General features: G+C 35.5%; 1 protein-coding gene across 17 annotated transcripts in view; it reads left to right on the plus strand.

Moving 5' to 3' along the window:
* HDAC9 (histone deacetylase 9) overlaps nucleotides 1-19,814 on the plus strand; it is a 1,067,281-nt gene that overhangs the window by 703,040 nt on the left and 344,427 nt on the right. The window lies entirely within an intron of this gene.

Raw genomic sequence — 19,814 nt, forward strand, 5'->3', positions numbered from 1 at the left:
CATATTGGTTTTTTAAACTACTTTTTTTTTAGTATAATTTACATACAAAAATCTGCTTATATCTATGTACACTTGGTGAATTTTGACAAATATATACATCACAATCTGGATGTAGAATGTTTATACACTTTAAAGAGTTCTCTCCTGCTCCTTTTTAATCAATCCCCCACCCCCAGTCTCTACTGGGCCACTGGCAAACCATCTGTTTCCTGTCACTGCACATTAATTTTGATTTTTCTAGAATTTCATATAAATAAATCACATAAAAAGTCTGTGATATTTTCAGTCTTTTCTTTTAGTCAAAAATGCTTCTGACATCCATCCATGTGCATACCAGTAAAATGGTCTTTTTTAAATTGCCAAATAGTATTCCATTATATCAGTATGCCACGATTTGCTTGTGCAGTCATCCATTGATGGGCATGTAAGTTGTTTCCAAGTATGGACAGTTATGAGTGAAGCTGCAGTGAATATTGTATTCAAGTATTAGTAGGCAATTGCCTTTATTTCTTTGAGTAAATACCTAGGGTTAGTAGTACTGATTTGTATGTTAAGTGTATATTTAGCTTTATTTTAAAAAGCTGCCAAAATATTTGTGGTTGGATATTTTTCACTGTCATCAGCTATGTATGAGAATTTCTGTTGCCAGCACTTGGTATTTTCAGATTTTTTTTTTACTTTATATATTCTAGTGGATGTGTAGTGGATTCTTGTGGCTTTGGGTTTCCCTGGTATCTTATGATTTGACTTACTTTTCTTGTGCTTATTGGCCATTTGTAGATCTTCTTCGGTAAATTGTCAATTCAGTTATGTTGCATGATTTTTTATTGAAACATTTGTCTTTATTATTGGGTATAGGAGTAACATATATTCAGGACACAGTTCATTTCTAGATGTATGTATACACTGCAAATATTTTCACCTAAACCTATATAGCTTGTCTTTTATTTTGAAGAGTAGAATGTTTGAGTTTTAGTATGTCCCAATCTGTCACTTTTTTCTTCTAAGATTAGTGCTTTAGTGTCCTATCCAAGAAAGATTTGCTTTTATATTCTCTCCTTTTAGTTTATTTTTTAAGTTTAAGGCAAAGAGCCATTTTGAGTCATATAATTTTGTGTATGAAGGAAGGCTGAAGATCATTTTCTTACCTAGGGTAGCCAAAGTTTTCAGCACCAGTTTTTGTAAGAATTGTGCTTGTTCCTTTGAAATATCCTGGTGGTGTTGTTAGGAATCAATTGAACTTATGTATGTGAGCAAATCTATGAACTCTTTCCTGTATTCCATTGATCTATATGTCTACATGTGTGCATGCTAAGTCACTTCAGTCGTGTCCACCTCTTTGCTTACTATGGACTGTGGCCTTCCAGGCTTCTCTGTCCATGGGATTCTCCAGGCAAGAATACTGGAGTGGGTTTCCAATGCCCACCTCCAGGGGATCTTCCTGACCCAGGGATCTAATCCGAGTTTCCTTACATCCCTTGCATTAGCAGGCGAGTTCTTGACCACTAGCACCACCTGGGAAGCACATCTACACCAAAGCCACAGAATCTGGATTAACATTGCTTTATAGCAAGTCTTGAAATCAGATAATGTATTTTTATTCTGCTTGTTTTTAAGCCTTTACACATACAACTTGATTTGAATTTACCTCTGTGCCATTTTCTTTGTTTGCATTCTGCTTTTGTTCACTGAGCTTCTTGTATCTGTGGCTTTGCACTTTTTTTAAATTTGGGGGAAATGTCAAGCATTGTTCATTCTAATATTTTCACTTTCTCTTTTTGGAGACTCCAGTTACACCTAGTATCAGACCGCTTGATACTGTCTCACAAGTCTGTAAGTCTCTGGGCATTTTTTATTACACTTAATTCTATTTCAGTTTGTGTAGTTTATATTACTGTACTCATCTTTTCTTCCTAGTGAAAACTTCTTTTAGTCACACCCATCGAATTGTTCATTTTAAGGTGTTGTATTTTTCAGATCTACAAGTTCCATTTGGTTCTTATATATAATTTCCATTTATGTCTTCATTATATTCATATTTTCCTTTAAATCCTTGAGCATATTTATATTTAAGTCTATTTTTTGCTTTTGTATTCTCTGCCATTTTTGTGTCGGCTACTACTGCTTAATTTTTCTCTTAGATATTGTTCTTGTCTTACTACTCCTTTCACTGTGTAGTAAATTTTCATTAGATGTCAGATAATTTAAATCGTCTTTCTTTAAAGAATATTGATCACTTTAGCTTTTTCGAGACTTGTCTTTCAATTTTGTTAGAGCAAGTCTATAGAATTATTGACTCTAACTCTGGTTTTTCTCTCTCACTAAGTGGTGAACTCTCTGGGCCTCTACTGAACAGTCTGAGATGATCCTAGGGAGTTAACAATCTTAGCCTTGCGCCCTGGGGCAGGGTTGAGGATGGAAACTGGAAGATGGGATTCAGTAAAGTATAAAGAGACAAATACAATATTTTGGGGAGGAGAAAGGAGCTGGTTTAGCTCACTCTTAGGCCTGGCTTCACTTTCAAAGCTGATCACTAACAGGCTTCTACCAAGTCAGTTCTTCCTTATGGCTTGACTATTTTCTCCTAGGCTTTAAATTTCTTGGATTTTTAGTTATCTTTACATTCAGCTTCCCTGGTGGCTCAGATGGTAAAGAATCTGCCTGCAATGCAGGAGACCAGGGTTTGATTCCTGGGTCAGGAAGATCCCCTGGAGACAGAAAAAGCAACCCACTCCAGTACTCTTGCCTGGAGAAGTCCATGGACAGAGGAGCCTGGTGGGCTACAGTCCATAGAGTCACAAAGAGTCAGACACAGCTGAAGCCACTTAGCACACTCATTCATTAATTCTGAAGGCATACATGAAGGGAACAAAGGTTAATAGTTTCTTATCGATTTCTAGAGTGTACACACATAGCCTGAATGGGCATCGCTAACCTGTCTGTATTAGATGACCTTTTGGCATCCTACAATTATATAGAATAAACCAAGTTAAAAACAGCAATGCCAGCAAATTTTCAAAAACATTTCAAACCAATTTGAAGAGTTAGAGTCCACCACTCTCTCCCTCTCTGATTTCCTCCCTCCCTCCTTCCTTTCTTTCTTTCTCTGTCCTTCCCTCTCCCCAGCTAATCCCCCCCTTTTATTTTCTGAGTAATATTGAATCCCAGTAAATTGAGCATGTTTTTGTAGTTAAAGATTATACCATAATCTTATTAGATTATTGTTCATCAATTCAGTAAACTCTTTCATATATTTATAGTAAAAAATCATAAATCTAATGAAAATTCTTAAGTTCAAGTATGAAAAGCATAAATAATGAAATACTTAGAACATCTGAATACTAGCTACCATAAAAGAAAATTTTACCAAAAAAATACTGAATACCACTTACTTTTGTATATCATGCTGCTGCTGCTAAGTCGCTTCAGTCGTGTCCGACTCTGTGTGACCTCATAGATGGCAGCCCACCAGGCTCCCCGTCCCTGGGATTCTCCAGGCAAGAACACTGGAGTGGGTTGCCATTTCCTTCTCCAATGCATGAAAGTGAAAAGTGAAAGTGAAGTCACTCAGTCGTGTCTGACTCTTCGCAACCCCATGGACTGCAGCCCATCAGGCTCCTCCATCCATGGGATTTTCTAGGCAAAAGTACTGGAGTGAAGTGCCATTGCCTTTTCCATATATTATACCACGTATTTAATATTTCTGTTTAAAAAGAGACATGATCTTCACTGATTGTTAATTTTCTGTGTCTTTAAGTTAAAATTATCTTACCATCTTCTAATTTAGGATTCCTATGAAGCAGTTTTCTTGCCTCTAGTTTTCCATCACCATACTTCTTTATGTAAGACACAATTACTTCTTTATGTAACACACAATTACTATTTCATAGTTTGTGTTCTTTACATTAGAAATCAATGCTAATAAAAATCATGATTGATAAAAAAGGATAACACCTACCAGAAAAATTCTTCTAGAAACTTGAAAGTATAGATATGTTTAAAATCATGGTGTCTTAATCAAAAGCCTAGAATTTATTGGCTGACTTAGAGAAGATTATGTAATCGGATGAGAATTAGAGAGAGCATGGAAGAAGAATTTTCTCAAGAGATTCCATAAGCTCTATTCCTTTTTTCAATAGATCTCTTTATTTTCAATCGATTATGGGGAGGGAGGATGTAAAATTGATGGTAAATGAGCAATAGATTTAATTTTAACTCTGATTCAGAAGTATTGAGGTTTTGATTTAATTTTGTGTAGAAATATATCCTTAAAACAGAATCTTGGCTTAAGTTAAAGTGTTGGTAAACCTTAGGGGAGTTTCTTTTTCATTCTGTTTAATTATCATGGGCTTTTCAGTAGCTCCTAAAGTGAATTAGGAAGTTTTTAGGCATTTGGCATTAAAGTCCAAGCCCAGGGAGTTTAGGTGGATATGCAACTTATGATTCTTGGATGGTGTGTTGATACTGTATATTGTTTAATGGTTACATTTTCCTTGACTAGTATAAAAGATTTACTGTTACAGTTTGTGTGTGGCCAGGCAGTAGCATTTGGAAAAGCTGTTTCCTGCTATTTAATTTAATTAGCCAAATCACGTGCCAGCCTTCGGGCATGTCACTCTGGACCTCTGAGGCTCTTTGTCTATCAAAGAGATGGACAATATCTTGGCTTTGTTTGGTTGCTCTGCATGCTGCAGATAAAACTACTGAAATTCTGACTGTTTGTTTAACCAAATCTTTGCATTTTTATCATTTGGCTTTGATTTTCTTAAAAAAAAAATGATGACATTTTGGCCTTAGGAAGAAGAAAAAGAAATATAGAGGCTATGAAGAAGAGCTGCTGTTCTTCATGGTTTAATATTGGGTTGAAAATGTTATCATTTTCTGATCAGAAAATTTTAGTTACTACTTTGTTAGTAGAAACTCAAAACAATTATTATTGAGTTATTTTAGGTGACAAACTATCATTTTAAATCAAGCCTTTTTTTCTTTTTTGTTCATGAATGTGTTTAATGTGATTTTCTTCATCTTGCCAAATCACTAAATCTTACAGTGTGAATTTATTGCCAAAGAAGAAAATATTTCATTTGATACTTTGTGCAAGAATATTTTAGTTTACTTTTGGTTTCACAGGAAGTACAATGGTTAAAACATTCAATCACTTCAAGACTTGTTCCCAATATTTTAGCCTTTCTTTCAGGGTCAAAGATATTTTTTACATTTTTAAATTAATGTGTTCAAATTTTAACGATTCTCTTTAATTATACTTTAGTCTCAATTATATTCCTAATTTCTTCAAACTTCAAAGTTAGTGAAGAATACTTGAAAAAACAGAAGATTTAAAATTATATTCTGAAACTGATTTGCAATGAGGACTTTTGCCTAAATTTCCAGCTAAATTAAGCAACTTCCAAGAGTCAAAATGACTTGCCCAAGGTAATAAACACATCTGAATATCCACATTTTAAAATTAGGTGTCCAAGATTTGAGTCTTAATTAATTTAGATACATTCACAATTCAGTTAAACCACATAGAGCACCTACTCAGGGTGTACTCCTATCCCAGATACTATAGCCCCCACCTTCTGACATCACTTGGCCTTTGGAGCAAAGCAAAGGACCTGTATTAAATACATGACCATCAGTCTCAAAGGAAATACCTTTGTTCTAAAGCTAATAATAAGTCTATTTCATTTGAGTAGACTGGGAATTTTTGACAACATTTTTTGCAGATTTTATTTTGATAGAATTTGCAAATAAGATCCTTATCTTTAAATCATTTTTTAATTAAAATACAAGTTAAGTGGTAAAGAAAAGAGAATTAAAACCTAAATATGTAAATCCTCTTAACCAATTCAATTCTTACAATGTACATTTATAATACAGACTTGTATGATGGCCTGATTGTTAATATGGGTCCCACCACTCATGCAAGGTGTTAGGGACCTTTGATCTACAAGGATTTTGAGTTTTGTTTAAGAGCAAGCAAACTTCCACAGTAAAGTGAAAGCTGCATTTTTTTTTTAATCTCTTGTAGCTTTTCATAAGCAGTTCTTCAGTGTAATGGTACTTAAATATTCAAAATTGTGTCTGTTTTCAGATTCATTATTGTATTCTATTGTTCTTTATAATGGCTAATTTTTCACCTAATTTTTTTTTTAATCTATGTTTGTGTGTGCTAACTCATTTCAGTCATGTCCGACTCTGTGCAGCCCTATGCACTGTATGGCCTGCCAGGCTCCTTTGTCCATGGGGATTCTCCAGGCAAGAATACTGGAGTGGGTTGCCATGCCCTCTTTCCAGACCCAGGGATCAAACCTGCATCTCTTAAATCTCCTGCGTTGGTAAGCAGGTTCTTTACCACTGCTGCTGCTAAGTCGCTTCAGTCAGGTCCGACTCTGTGCGACCCCATAGATGGCAGCCCACCAGGCTCCCCCGTCCCTGGGATTCTCCAGGCAGGAACACTTTACCACTAGCACCACCTAAATATGATTTTCTGAGGGCACACACATACCACCACACGCTGATTGGAGAATGAAGTAATATCCATTCAAGAGAATTCACATTGCTGGTAACTTTTTAACAATGAATATTTTTCTATTATTGAGAAACACTCATATTCTCTACAGAAAAATAAACTTAGGACAGAAATACAGTTATTCTTCATGAAGCTCTGTTTTTCAATATTGATGTTTTTTAAAAAAACTTATTGAGTAAAACATGACTGAGGTTTGAGGTTTGAAATGAAATTAGCAAGGAAGTGACAGATAACTCAGATATATAGATCTGTTTAATATTTTCTAAGGAAACTGTATTTGTTATTAACTTAAACAAAGACTTGAATATAGGTACAATCTCGTACAAGTTGGTTTCATCTAGAAAATATAACCCTTGAAAAATTCTAATATTTTTTTTTTTAAAAAAAGAATAACCATGGTGAGGGTAATTATGCAATTTCATATAGATATTTACGAAAAAATCAAGCTGTGTCAGAGGGTTTTTAATTAAAACCTTATTAACTTATGAGTTAATTGCACTTGTAGCAAACATTAATCCAAATTTTCTTTGTACATCAGCCTAAAGTTTTATTTCATGCACACTTTCAAGTGTGTGATATGTGTAAATTGCCTAATGTCCTTCATCTCTTTTTTCATTTTTAAATTGCCATTCAGCCTAATAAGGGCTTCCTTAGTGGCTCAGATGGTAAAGCGTCTGCCTGCAATGCGGGAGACCTGGGTTCGATCTCTGGATTGGGAAGATCACTTGCAGAAGGAAATGGCAACCCACTCCAGTACTCTTGCCTGGAAAATTTCATGGACAGAGGAGCCTCGTAGGCTACAGTCCATGGGATCGCAAAGAGTCGGAGACGACTGAGCAACTTCACTTCACTTCAGCCTTATAAACTGTAGTAGTTCAGACCAATTCAGTAAATGTGTACTGGGACTTGAGCCAGGTTCTGAGAAGATGAGTATAGAATATCAAGATAGGTACCCATAAAGACTTCTAAATTTACCATTCCATAGAGAAATGGACAGATAAACAAATAAGTTACATTGTCATTTGTGCCACCATGGTAAAAATAGAGATAAAGTACAAAATCTGCATATGTGCTCAATCATGTCCAACTCTTTGAGACTCCATGGACTGTAGCCTGCCAGGCTCTTCTTCCCATGGGATTTCCCAGTCAAGAATACTGGAGTGGGTTGCCATTTCCTTCTCCAGAGGATCTTCTCTACCCAGGGATCAAACCCACATCTCCTGCATTGGCAGGTGGGTTCTTACCGCTGAGCCACCAGGGAAGCCCCAAAATTCCTTATAGGTCTTGATGAAAGTCTTACACCTCTGACTTGCTCAACTATGACCAAAATCCACATCAGCTGTTCTTGTTCTTTCCAACAACCATTGCTACCTGTGGATAGAACTCAGAGCTCAGCAAAGCATTTGGCATCTTGTCCCTTGGACATCCTTAAGACCATAGGGAGAAGCTTGAGGTTCCCATGCTATTCTGTACACCGAATTACTCCAAAAAATAGCTTCCACTGATAATTATGAGTTGATACTTTTGTTTGTTATGACAGTGGAGAAGATTTATCAAAGAGATTACCTATTTCCTTTAAGATTGAGGGGACTTTAGTATTTTTTCACTGGTTCATTAAAATAAGAGAATATTTCAGGGAGAAATTACATTTTTAACTGTTATATTTCAACTCTACTTTTTACAAGCTATAGTTATCAAAATCTGAGCCAATATATGGGGGATGAGTTTTCTAAGTGCAATTAAGTATGAGCATATGTAAGTATGCTTCCATTTATGGAACATTTTTATTGTCAAAAAAGCATAAAATTTAACCTGTTAACCATTTTTGAGTGTGCAGGACAGTAGTGTTAATGATATGCACATTGTTATACAACAACTCTCTAGAGTTATTTTATGCTTCAGAATTGAAACTCTATACCCACTGGAAAACTCTTCAATTCCCCATATCCTCCAGTCCCTGATAACCACACTCTACTTTGTTTCTGTGATCTTGACTACTGTTTCACATACTGCATATATGTATTTATCTCTTGTGACTAGTTAATTCCACTTAGCATCATGCCATCAAGGTTCATCCACCCTGACAGGATTTCCATCCATATGGCAGGATTTCATTTCCATCTTTTTTAGAGTTGGATAATATTACATCACATTTTTCTTTATCCATTCATTCATTGATGGGTATTTAGCTTGCTCCCACCCCTTGGCTATTATGAACAGTGCTTCAGTGATCATGGGTGTACAGTTATATCTTTGAGATTCTATTTCCAGTGTTTTGGGATGTGTACTAAGAAGTAGAATTGCTGGACCATGTCATAATTCTTTTTTTTTTTCTTTTGAGGAAGCTTCATATTATATTCCATAGTGGATGTGCCATTTTACATTCATCCTTATAGTGCACAAGAGTTCCAATTTCTCCATATCTTTGCCAGAATTTGTTACTTTATGTTTGTTTGATTTAATAATAGCCATTTTGTTGGATATGATGTGATGTCTCATGTGGCTTTGATCTGCATTTCCCTAATAATAAATAATGTGAACATCTTTTCGTATGCTTTTTGGCCATATTTCTTTGGAGATATGTCTAGTCAAGTCATTTGCCAATGTTTTAATCAGGTTGTTTTATTATTGTTGAGTTATAAGAATTCTTCATATATTTATATGTTAAGTCTCTTGTTGGATGTATGATTTGCAAATATTTTCCCCCACAGATTGCCTTTTCACCCTGTTATTATTTCCTTTGCTGCATAAAAGTTTTTAAGTTTGATGTAGTACAGTATGAGTATTTTTTACATCTATTGCCTGCAATTGTAGAACTTAAAAAAAAAATACTTTTCACGTTTTGTTTACTCTAAAATAGGAGAGTAAGCAGTATTCTCCTGGGAAGATCAAAAAATCAATTTTGATAAATTTTAGTGCCAACCAAGAACTTTTATGAAAGCTATAATGAGTTATTGAAAGCACCTTGATTAACCCAGCAGTTGATACTTTTTAGGTGATTTAAAGGCATCTTTTGAACTATATACTAGTAATTGTGCTTTTCATTTGATTAAGTTATCCAGTTTTTAAATAATGTCATTCTTAAGGTCCTAAAAGTGATTGGATTGGTTATTCTTCATTGGTCTTTGGAATCTTATTTCCTTCCCAGAGGACAGTTGGTGTATAAAATAATCTGATACATAAACACATATATTTGTATACTTTAACATAGTTATGTATGTCTATGTGTCTATATATATGTGTGTATATATGTAACCCAGTCTGACAAATAAAGATGAAAAATATTTACATGTTTATTGGCAACTATCAGGCAGGTAGACCATATTGAATGTCCATTATATATATATTTTAGATATTTTAGATATTTTCTGTCTCTTTTTTTTTCTTTTTTAAAAGTACATTTATTTTATTGAAGTATAGTTGACTTACCATGTTTCAGGTACACAGCATGGCAATTCACTTCATTATATGTGTTTTAAATATCTCTTTTCTTTTTCTCTTTTACTTCATATTATTTCCTTTTCTTTTTTTTTCTAAAAGCTTGTTGAATATTTTAAAGAAAAGGCAAATGAATTCTGATTTACTGTTTTTGAACCAGAATTGACAAATAGACTAAAGGAGAGACAATGGAAGAAGCACCTTCTATGCTGACAGAGTTTTTTATTCCTCATGAATGAAAATAGCCCAAATTAGTCCTAAAATACATGCAAAAATAGTATATGCCAGTATTTAAAGTTTTCTAGAAAGCAATATAAAATATTTATATTTTATATAATATATATACAGAATAACAAAATATTATTGGCAAGGATGTTAGATAATGAAAATAACAGCAATGAAAGGTAGTATGTTTGAGAATTAATTAAATGCCTGTCACCTGGCCTAGCAGTTTACATATATCATTTAATCATCATCTCTTATTTATAGATGATAAAATGTAGGCTTCAGAGCAGTGAAATAGTTGCCTAAACTCGTACATCTAGAAAATGATAGAGCTCAGATTTCAACCCCAGTCCAAATCCAGAGAAGGTGAGTGATGGTGTAATGTCTCACAGCTACTTTGTGGTAACTTAACAGAGACTGAGATCTTATTCACAGATCATTGAATAAATTCAACCCATAATTTCTTCATCTGCATAATCAGAAAGCTAGTTACTACTACACTGAATTTTCAGCCAAGTCTTTCTAGTTGCTCCCAGTCATTTTAATGAGAATATGCTAGCACTTGTAGAAAGAAAAGTTGAAGGTGAAAAATGAAAATTAATTATAGTCAGGATGTCATTGTATGAGTGGCTTCACAGTTGTAGCCCCGCTTTTCTTCTTCATGGTTAATATATTGCTTATTATCTTATAATTTTTCTATTAATATTTAACTCTACTTCATAAATCCTAGTAGTCATGGCTTGGGAAGACACTGCAAAATGTCATTCTGGGAATTCTGAAATCTTTAGTGCTTACTTTTCATACTCAATGTGAGATTCACATTACTTACTAATTTGTTTTTGATTCACCATATATGTTTAGCCCTTTGCCTCTTAATATAAATACAAAAGAAAAACTTTAATACTTAACTTGGCATAAGTTATTTGTAGTTGGCTCAAATATCCTTAACCTGTCCAGGAGATTATGCAGTCTCAACTCTGCCTACCAATATTTATACAAAATCATTCCCTCTCTCTTGTTTATAATTTTGAAACATTAGGTTTAAAGAAAAAGTTGGATCTTCTCTCTTTTACATGTAAAAATGCCCATAAAACAATGTTAACTAAGCTAGTTTAAGTCTTCATTCCTTTATTTGTTAATTCCTTATCATGCATCCATTATGTGTAGGACATTGTTTTAAGTGTTGTATATGATCCTCCCTGGCTCCAATAAGCTTATAATCTGGTTGGAGGCAGATACATATCATATACAAATATTATTAGATAAAAGGAGTTGGGTGTAGACGATAGGTACAGATATGGTAGAACTCTGGGAGTTCATCTGTTTATAATGTAACTGTTAGAGACTGACTTTTCCAAATGCCCTCTAATTTAATATAAATATTTAACATATGTTTATGCTTTCCAGTCCCATCAAAATTCATAATTTAGCTTTGTCAGTGTTGCTTGTATGTGTACGCATTTCCTAGGTCAACACACTTTCTAGCACAGGCAGTAAGCTCTTCAGTGTTGGAGCTAGTAAGTAGTCTTAGCTTAATTGCTTTAAGTAGGTGTAATTTACATAAACCTATTAACCTTCCAAACTCAAGTCACCAGTCATGCTAGTTCCCTCAGTGTATTCAGAGCCGCGGACTAGTTTAAGATTCTTGAAACAACAGATATCCAAAGATGTAAGAATTAATTATGACAATATTTTTAAGGCATAATTGACACTATCTAGTCTTCTCCCCATTGAAGAGAAAGAAATTTCTATATTGAGGTAAATATACCTGTGCTATTCAAAATTACTTTAATGCATTGTGTGTTTTTTTATTTTTACAGCTCAAGGCATTTTAGCAGATGTAATAAATCATTATTTTGGCAGCCTAGACCATATTTCAGGTATCTTTAATATTCACTGAGAAATAAAACTTTTCAGTATATATAGAATGGATCCAAAGAGGTGACCTCGAGGGCCCAAGGTTAATTAGTGGCCTAAGATAGCCTGACTCAAAATAAAAAGGAATTCAAAAAGGGAGGAAGAGGGGAAGCTGTGTATTTCTTCAGGGTTTCACAGCTAGTTAGATGGACGTATTTTATTATGTTTTCTCACAAGGGAGACATTTTGCTCCATGGCATGTTGAGGTGTGGTCTCTTGTAATAAACATCATTTTAGTTTTTACCCAATAAATTTCCCCTGTTATCTACTATAAAATCTGTCTAGATACTCTTGACTTTATAGAGTTTTTCCATAATGTAATGTGTGATGGAGTGAGGTAGTTATCAGATTTCCCTTTAAGCTAACCACAGCCAGGGAAACTCCACAAACAGCCTAATATAACCTGAAAATTGAATAAAAATGACTATGTATACAACATCCATATGCACACACATTATCTGTAGATATGTGTGTGTACTATTTAGAGTAATTTTCTTTTTCTAATCCCTGCTTTGATATTACTTTATTATTATTTCCTTAAGTTTGTTATCAAAAAGGGGAATAAATGGTAGAATTTCAAAAGCAATACCAAAGGGTATCATATCCTCAGAGAGCAAAAAATGATCGAGGGAAAATGCTATTGTATAAAGCTACCAGTGACACAGGAAATGCTATCCTGTGACCTTCTAAATAATAAATGCCCCATTTCTAGTGTATTTACAGACAAATTGGGTGAATACAATGTGAGTGCACAAAAGATGATTTGCTTACCTCCAATTCCAGTCACACGTTTAAATCATCTTAGAAATATTATCACACACCTACATATACTGATGATAAAAGCTAAGCCCTGAAAGATTTCTGGTTTATTATCTCTTATGGTTTTCCTTTTTTCTTATTTTGGTATTGGATTTGGGCCCACTTCTTAGACTTGGCACATCCTTTTTTTTTTTTCCTGTTTACTTCATTCTTAATTTTCTTCTCCCAATACACAGATACACACCCCACAAATCTTTTCAAATAGGAGGTGATTGGTTAAGACAACTGGATCCAACTGCTTCCACCAAAAAACTAGAAGTGCACACCCAGGGGAAAATGTCTTTTCGTTTATCTTTAAATTGGAGTGGGGCAGAGGTCACTAGCTGAAAGGAAGTCAAATGACAAGGACCCTAACAGTTGCAAGGAAAAGTTAAGACAAGAAAATATCTTTCCATGAGACACTTGGACTTTTGTTAGCTACCTGGCACGTACCATCCATTGAAACAAATTAAAACATCCCCAACTTACAAAAAATTAGGGGAAGGTAGTTTAAGGGATGTCTCAATTACAGACTACTTTAAAAGTGATTTCATTTTATTGCTTCTAAATCTGCATTCTCATATTTTAAAACTAATATGTAGGAACAGCTAAATAAAAAGTAAGGTTTAATGCAAACTGTGTTTTACACTGAGAAATAACTTACGTACATAAATACCATTAATGCATAAACATTTGTTGCTAGAGCCTGCTTGACCATCAAGGAAGGAATCCTGAATTTTGATTTGGGGAATTTTCTAACACTGTAGCAAGTTCCCATTAAACATATTTTCCTCTTTCACTCTGGAATAAATAATGAGGTGAACTAAGACATGGTGGTGGGGGCAGCTGAGAGATTCCAGAGACCATGGCCTCATCACTGTGTTCAAAATCCCCAAATTTTGAGGTCGTGAGTAGGCTTTTTTCTAATAGGGTATGACTGAAAAGCTGTTTCACAAGGGTCAGTGGTAATTGTTGCAGAAAATCTAAATGGTCAGGGTAGAATGATTGAAATTTAGAAAGGAAGAAAAACAAGAGTTGACGAATCCCGTCAGAAGTGTTTTAGAAATGTATTGAAAATGTTTAACCAGGCAATAGTGCCTGATATTCTTGGAGAGGTTTTCACACTGAGAGTAAAGCTTTTGTTGGTTTATGGGTTTACTGCAGTGATGGTCCTGGCCAATTGTGTGCAACCATGGTAGCAGTAAAGCCTAGTGCTTAGCATGATGGATTTATGGTCACTGTTTTGTTTATGGTCGTTAGAATCATGAGCAGCCTAGTTTCCTTTGATTTAAACAGGATATCGCTGGTTTGGTGAGTGGTGTGTTTTTCTGTGGCTATGGCTGACTTCAAATAAGCATTTTTCACTTACTTGCCAACTATATCTAGGGAGAGGGAATAATCCAAATTGTGCAAATGTTATTAAGAAAAGGAATTACATTCTTGCATATATTGCAGAAAGGAGGATGATGTGTTTAAGGCATTCTTCCGTGGGTCATTTTATCACCTTAAATCAAGATTTATTGACATCAAACAGTAGTATTTTATCAAACAGCCTGAACATCCTTGAGAAAAGCATAGAGGCAGTAACTGGAATGAGGCACCACTTGACAAGGAATCCTGTCAGTTCATTTCCAGAGCCTGGCTGTTTCTCATCTCCTGCAAGAGCCCCCTTATCTGATAGTAAAGGAGGAATTTTTATTCATACTTCATATTCAGGGTGGCTAGATGTGAACTGAAGTGCATTTTAGCTTTTGGGTAAATGTAGCACAGAGAGAGACATCACTAAAAATAATACACCAAGATGCACTGGCTTCAGTTTGTAATTTTATGAAACTCAGACATTTGCAAATCATATCCCGCAACCGCTCCTAGATTGTACAATAGGACTACCAGGACCTTTTCTTTTCACTTTGAAGGCTATGTCCTTGCACTCTTTCTCACTCAGAGGTCATTATGGGGTGTTGCTGCTATTCGGAAAGCAAGGAGCCCTCTTTCTGTTTTCACCAGAGTCAAATCACTGAAGTATCAGTTATGCAAAAAAATACATATATTATGCATTAATTTCATTCTGGAGAAAAGACAATTGTAATTATTCAGAGAGAAATTGGCCTTTTAAGTTGCACAAAGGTTGGGGTAATACAAATAATTTTGCAGATAAGACCTAGTATATGCAACGAGACTATTTTGACATCTTTTCCTAGTAAAAGATATATCAGCTTTGATAATAAAGTTGTTTAATGTCCTTTAGGAAATTTGCATGTTCTCACTCACAAAAAAAAGGGCATATTTCTACACTATTTGGTACTATGTGATTATAGTTTTCCACTAAGGAATTATAGGGGATATTTTAAAAATTAATTATATTACCAGAATTTGTTTAATCCATATTTATTTATGAATGACACAAAATTCTCCTGTTGGAGAATCTTGAAAAAATATGCTAATTTTATTTGGTTTACAATACTTACACAAGTGTAGAAAATCTTTTCTTATCTGTGAGTAGGACCTACATAATAAATGGTGGAGAATAAGTGACTAAGTAGAATTTGAGAAATGGCAAACTGTTCAGATCAATTTGTAGACTCAAACTCATTTTATGTATATGAGGGTTATTGTTTATATCCCTGTAGGAAAAAAAAAATATCTGCAACATAAGAATTTGACATGGCATGTCCCCAAACTTTTCTGAGGGGTTTGTTAATCACTTTGTATTGTTCTTTCTGATTTTATATCCATTTTAGCACCAAAGAGTAGAGGCCCAGACATGAACAGAAAGTAAATTACACGTTGATTTCTCTATGAGATATTAATATGTTGTTACTTTGAGAAAGAATGAGTTACTTGGTGGTCTCTCGCTTGGTAGTATTTCATTTGTAGGTAAAGGAGAGGAAGACATCAACCACCGCTGACATGAATGCTAACTTCCAACTGCTCTCTAACACAGATTTATTTTGGTTATTTCTGAAGTTCTCTTTGATTGGTATTTTGACACGTATGCATTCTACATCTTACTCTGTGGAAATTATACATTGCAGTCTTTGAGAAAGTTGGAAGTAAAATTATTATCACATTTGCTAATGTTTCCATGCTGGAGAGGATTCAAGTTAGCATAGTCTGAGGTGGTAAAAGATCAAACCATTAGAATAGCCAATGCAGGGGAAACCATCTCCATCATAATGAGGTTACAGGACTTAACCTTACCGGAGAAGCCACTGAAGAGTTTCCCCCAAAGCGAACAGTTTTTGCAACTGTAAAGGAAGTGTAAAGGAAGGAGGGAAACCTTTGCAGTAAGCATATCTTGTGTGTGAGTCCTGGCCTTATCACTCCATTGTCCTCAGAACTAGTCAACTCTCCATGAGAGTTCCTCCTCTCTGAGATGGAGTTGATAGCATCTATTACCTGTAAGCTTTAGATGAGACAGCATATTTCAGGCTCATTCACAAAATATGAACTCAGGTTACCACACTTACCTCAACTTACCACACAGGTTTATCACACTGGTGCTCAGGTAGTAAAGTCCAGTTTGGAAATGAATGAAGTATCACATTCCTTAAGAGTGCATGGAAGTGGGAAGGCTGATGACTTCAGAGATAATTTTCCAAACTGTGTTTTTTGAAATATCAGTCCAAGAAGAATTTTTGAAACTCTGCATTTGATGTAAGCTTTTCGGAGACACTCAATATACTTCAGAAAATTAATGCCTCTGATAAGTCCTGCAACAAAGCAGTTTATTCATGTATTTTAATCTGACATTAATAAGTATGACCATGATATTTTTCAGTTACTGTTCAACTGAAAATACTTTTTGAAACACTGACCTGGGGCATTAGCTCCTCCCATCCCAGTTTTTAGGTAACCTATTACTGAAGTGAAGTGTAACCTCTAAGAAACCACCTCTCTTAACTTTCTAGTGGCATGTGGGAAAAAGATCTGGATCTGAGTCCATTTATCTTGGGGCTTCCCAGGTGATGGTGGTGATAAAGAACTCCCCTGCCAATGCAGGAGACATAAGACATGCAGGTTCGATCCCTAGGTCAAGAGATCCCCTGGAGGAGGGCATGGCAACCCACTCCAGTATTCTCGCCTGGAGAATCCCATGGCCAGAGGAGCCTGGCAGGCTACAACCTATATTGTCGGAAACAGTCAGACAAGACTGAGGTGACTTAGTATGCATGCACACCATTTATCTTAGCCCACTTTTGGCATTCTTTTTTAATCTCTTTAAAGAGACTTTGCGGGACACAAGAAAACAAATGGAGATCTGGTTACTATATAATACTTTCTCAGCAGGGTGTGACTAAGTTTGGTTGTTTGCTGATTCTCTTTATAAAAAGGGCACTTAAAGCATCCAGAGCTGACACTCTGGTATCTTTTGCAAGCGGTTTATAAACGTACCTATTTATATTTTATCTTTAAAAAGGAAGTGCCTCATATGAGTACTCCTGTTAGTCACCCAGTCCTGTCCGACTCTGTGCAACCCCATGGACTGTAGCCTGCCAGGCTTCTCCATCCATGGAATTCCCCAGGCAAGAATACTAGAGCGGGTTGCCATTCCCTTCTCCAGGGAAACTTCCCAACCCAGCCATCATTTGAGTACTAGTACATAATTATTTTTGTCCTACCATGTTATGGAGAAAAAAATTTCTACTTTATAGTTAACTGTTTACAGTGAAAGAAAATAGCTATGTTCACTAGCTGGTGATAAATATATATTCAGTGTGATATCTTGTCTGCTAATTTTTTTGGCTTTTTAATTTGTTATTGTGACAAAATATATAAAGTAATTTATTTTTAAATGGTAGAAGGTAAACTAGATCAACTTAGGTATTATTTAAGCCTTGGAATCCATAAGAAACAATAAATTGTTATAAAGGTCATATCTAAGACTTATCTGTTGAAAGGAGAGACAACCAGACAACCAAATTAGACAAAAATATCTTTATTTTTCTATTTACTCCATTGCAGCATTTTCCTAATGTTATTAGAATTCCGAGCTGCCTGTATAAAAACCTACCACATTCTTTGATTATTGTGTACAGAAAATACCCTTGAACGGGAGAATAGATTTAAGACTTTTAATTGAACTATTAAGTAAATATGATACTATTTATATCAAGAAGGTCAACATGTTTTCATAGGATTATGTGATGCATTTGTCTAAACTTCTAATTAGAAAAGAAGGTGACATGATTTATTTTCAAAGGGAAAAGTGAAAAAATGCCTCTCCCTCACCCCCACTGGAAGGAGAGAGGGGGACAGAAAGGGGAAAGAATAGATGTTCTTAGCCTCACAGCAGCTCAAATCGATCCATTGTCCAGCAGGGGCTGCTCACAGAGCAGGAAGGCTGATGCTTCTGGCTACATGCTTCAGGGCTTCAGGGAGGATGGGGTTTCAAGGCCATGCCAATGTCTGTATTTGAAATAACCTCTTCACATACTCCTGCAGTGACCCTCTGATAACTACTCAAATGAAATAGTATGTGTAAAATTAGAGAGTCATTAAATAAGCCACTTGCATCTTGTCATCTGCCCTAAAATGTCATTTTACACACCACGTTTAAAATGTCGTTGTGCATTAGTGAGGAAACTCATGACTGCATTTCCAAAAAGAATCAGAGTGTTGTTAAATTGTTTTTAAACAGATTTAGAGTATGAAATGGAGGGTAGTAAACCAGTAGCCAATGAAAGCAAAACAGGCTGGAATCTTGGTAACCGATTGTGGACGTGGGTTCCAAGCAAAACATCTTGAATTGCTAGAACCATAATAAATTACAGTTTTCACATTTGTATTTTGCAAGTGAAAACAGCATTAAGTCAAACTTGTGAAATAAAGACCCTGCAATGACATTTTAAATTCCTCCGCAACTATGACGAGTGGGGAGACCTGAGGTATCATGGAATCAACTGGATAAACAAGGAGGAGTAAAGAAAAGGGCAAGGGACAGACCCTTCATGGCCAAAATGCAACTGTAAGTGAAAGGAAATGGCTGAGGTGTGCAAAGGGTTAATTGTCACATATGATCTAATGAATGTGATGAGTTCTCCTCCTCACCAGAAGACCCAAACCACTTCACTTAATACCCAAGGGACTGTTATCTCACTTTCTTCGGACTTAATTTTCTCTCTTTAACATAGTGAGATAAAAGGCCAAACAGGGTTAGTGTCCAGAGGGCAAGAAGTGGTCAAGAACTGGTTTATCTCCAAAGTTCATTAGTCCGTTAGATAACCAATGCAGGGGACCCAATTAACGAGAGGAATGGGAGACTTCTAAGGGACAAGGGTCAGTCCTCACAATAATGGAACTTGGCCTCCTGCTTCTGAAAGGAGATTGGCAAATCCCCTTGGAGGAGAGGGACTCTCCTGGTGGAGAGGATGGGCTGATTTATTTCTCCCTGGTGTCCTGGAGTGTATCTGCCCTGATGACTCCCTTGATCTTGACATCAGTCACTTTGGAGTCAAGATAATGAAAACTGCATTAAAGAGGCCCATCCAGTTTATGCAAATGGAACTTTATCTTCAAAGAGGCCATACCTTTGGGAGAGTCTCTTTGCTATTTAAGAGTATTAATAAAATGTGTTTGATATTTCCTCCCTTCTTCTACTCCTTGTTTTCACTAATTTACATAGGCATGGGGGTGACATTTTGTTTTTATTTTTCTTTTAAATCCAAAGTTTTCTTGATGTTTTATCTAAGATAGTCAAATTGTATTTAGTTTGAAGATTGCTATATTGGATTAGCTTATGGGGTTTCCTTGTTGGCTCAGACAGTAAAAATCTCCCTGCAATGTGGATAGACCTGGGTTCCATCACTGGCTTGGGAAGATTCCCTGGAGAAGGGAGTGGCTACCCACTCCAGTATTCTTGCATGGAGAATTTCATGGACAGAGAAGCCTGGCAAGGTAC

The sequence above is a fragment of the Ovis canadensis genome, chromosome 4 (assembly GCF_042477335.2).
Source record: "Ovis canadensis isolate MfBH-ARS-UI-01 breed Bighorn chromosome 4, ARS-UI_OviCan_v2, whole genome shotgun sequence".
NCBI lineage: Eukaryota > Metazoa > Chordata > Mammalia > Artiodactyla > Bovidae > Ovis > Ovis canadensis.